At 30.6% G+C, this 3,174-nt stretch overlaps 1 long non-coding RNA gene across 1 annotated transcript; it reads left to right on the top strand.

Moving 5' to 3' along the window:
• The first annotated feature begins 252 nt into the window (after positions 1 to 252).
• LOC114077286 lies at positions 253 to 2,703 on the top strand. Its single transcript, XR_003578419.1, has 2 exons — positions 253 to 503; positions 723 to 2,703. It is a non-coding gene; the product is annotated as an uncharacterized LOC114077286 (long non-coding RNA).
• The last annotated feature ends 471 nt before the right edge of the window (positions 2,704 to 3,174 follow it).

Raw genomic sequence — 3,174 nt, 5'->3', positions numbered from 1 at the left:
TAATTACTATAAATTCAAATTAAAATCATTTCAGAAAAGCTAAATTCGAAGAAGGTTTATGAAATTATTTCTTTTTTTCTTTATCTAATATATTTATGCTAATTAATTTGCATGTTAGTTTTACATTTTATGCATTTATATTAGAAAATAACATATATTTTTTTATAGAGGAAACAACTTAAAACTAAACGTTGCACATATATTTTAACCGTTGTTTTATTTATTTATTTATTATAATAGGTACGAGAAGTGTTAACAGCTCTTCTACCCTCCCTTTTTTCTCTTCTCCTGTCGCCTCTTCCTTTTTCGGCGACAGACAACGGCTCCGGCGAGACTCCCCACCACGTGCTGGTGGCAGATACCCCTCTCTTCCTCTCTTTCTCCCGTTCCTCCTCCCCTCTCCTTCTTCTCCCTTTTTCTCTCTCCCCGGCGATCTCCAGCAGAAGCACCCTACGACCAGCAGCAGACTACCGGTAGCAACAGCAGTACCCAGCAACCTGCAGGTGCCTCCTCTCCCTCTCCCCTCTCTCCTTCTCCTCACTTCTGTCTCTCCGCCTCTCTCTCTCTCGTTCTTTTCTCCCTTCCCCTTCTTCTTCTACTTTTATTTTCTTCTTATTTTTTTTGTAGAGACAGCCGAACCAGCAGCCTCTGTTCTGTCTCTCCGCCTCTCTCTCGTTATTTTCTCCCTTCCCCTTCTTCTTCTCCTTTTCATTTTTTTTCAGAGACAACAGAAGCAGCAGCAAGAACAGCACAGCGGCAGCAAACAATTTCCAGCAAATTACGAGACGGATCTCAACAGATCCGTCCGGGTACATTCTCTTTAAATTATTATCTCGCCTTTTAGTATTTTTATTCTTCTCTTTTGCCTACAGTTTGATTTCAATTTTCATGAAAAATTCATGTATATTTATGTGAAAATCGATGTACATCTTGCTTAAAGTATGTTAATTTTCTGAAGTTTATTCATTATTATTAGTTTAAGTATTATTCAGTCTGACATCAATTTGAATATCTTGTTAAAACTTCATTGCTCTCCCGGAATGTGTTCATATGATTAGATGTTAACTTGCTTTGAATTCTATTATTGTTGAAGCTTTCATGGATCGTCATCAAAAGTTTTCTCTTACTAATCTTAGACATCCTTTGTATTGTTCGATTTGGTGCCTTCATTGATGATAATATTTGTTAACTGATTACGAGATAATTTGTCAAGTTTTATTGATAAGTGATTTTGTTAAGTGTGGTAGCCTTGGGATAATTTTACCGTTATTTCTTGAATATTTCTTTGCTTCCCTTGATTTTAGTATCTATTGTTAATGAACCCTTTTTTTCCATAAATAAACTGATAGATTATTACTCGGTGTGTATTTGGTAATGATTTAATTAATTTAGGAATTAAAAAAAATATATATATTAATAGTCAAATTAGTTCACCAAGTTGGTTCTTCTTTATTTAAAGGAAAATAATATTACTCTTCTTAATCTTATTTTACTTGTTTATATTTGGTAATGAAATATTACTATAGTTCTAATTTTGGCTCTTTTAAAAAAAGGAAAATTATAATTGGTCTCTTCTTTCATTAATATTTGACTTGATTAATTATTACTTGTTTATTTATGGCAATTTTAATTGTTTCCTTGTCATATTTAGTTGCTCATATATTTGGTAATAATAAGTTAATAATTATTTTCTGATTTGACTTCCCTTCTGAATAAAGAAAATAATTTTAATTGATTCCTTTTTCCTTATTTAAAAAATTGACACATCTCTTACTTGTTTCTATGTTTGATAAAAAAAATTTAAAATCTGATTTTTGGCTCTTCATTATTTAAGGAAAAATATATTGTTCTTCCTTATTTGTTCTTACTTGCTTATAAAAATAATTAAAATAATTTGGCTGATTTGAATCTCCTTTGGAGTAAGGAAATACTATATTTATTTAATTCCTTAAAATATTTTTTCCTTATGTGTTCTCCCCTCTTTGCTATATAAATAAGACCCCCTGCCTTCATTATTTCACACTCTCACATCTTGATATTCACTCACTTTCATCACAAGTGCTCACATTACTCTTCACTCACACTCTCTCATTGCTCACTCACCCTCATGCTTAGGCTCATACTTTAACACTTTGACAATTAGAAAAAGGTTCTCTACTCTTAGTAGAAAGAAAGATTCTTGCATACTTTAAGATTTTTTTTGTTGTGTTGCTGTCGTGAATTGAAAATTTACTAAAACTCTTCATTGCCGATAAACTTTTTTGCGTAATTGGTTAGCCCTTTTTATTGGTTTAAATTTAATTTTTGCATAATTCTAAATATTTGTGTGTTGGAAATCGAAACAACAAGGAAGCAACCAAGTTAGTTTCATCATCCTTTTACGTGTGATAATATAATTATGATTATTCTTTATCTCTGTTTGTATGTTATTTACATATATATGAGAGTAATTGGTTATTATGAACATTTGATGTTACGATTATTGTTTTCATCGTATATGTGTTACATCCTTTCTAACAGGTTTGAACTTTGAGTTCAAGAGTCGACTAGAAGAAAATTTCGGACGAAACGATTTATTTTAATGTGTATACTTGTTCATATTTTGTAATATTTATAAAACTCACTAACTATATATATGAAATATATTGGGGATCGACTAAAGGGAGGGGGAATTATATGTTAATCTATCTTTTATCTTGCAAATTTTTTCGTGTCAGAAAACATGCTTCTATATGTCGTTATGTCTTTTCAATCGCCTAGAAATCATGTTAATAGGAATCACCAATTGATCTCTAGCACGCTAACTTATTTAAACCTTAAATGTCAGTCTGCCCCTTTTTTGCTAATATGAATTTTTATTAATAAATTTCAACATGTTCACTTAGAAACCATGCCTATAGGATCTAATTAATAAGATTGTTCATTAAAGTCACTCTCTAATAATTTTTTCAGCATGTATGAAAACAAGATAATCTGCCAATATTTTCAGCTCTATGTAAAAAAATAAATTTCTGCATACATTATTTTTTTGTGTTTCTTCCTAAAATTGTTATACTAGTTTGCCTAGAAAAATCTGCAAAAAAATAATAATTAATATTTTTCTGCATCATAAATAACCTCTTTTGCATCTAAAATTTGCTACTAATTAATTTCTGCCTAAAGATTTTTTTAACA

This window comes from Solanum pennellii, chromosome 5 (genome assembly GCF_001406875.1).
Source record: "Solanum pennellii chromosome 5, SPENNV200".
Classification (NCBI taxonomy): Eukaryota; Viridiplantae; Streptophyta; class Magnoliopsida; order Solanales; family Solanaceae; genus Solanum; species Solanum pennellii.
Note: the sequence above shows the minus strand (reverse complement) of the source record. Positions and strands in the feature narration are given on the sequence as shown.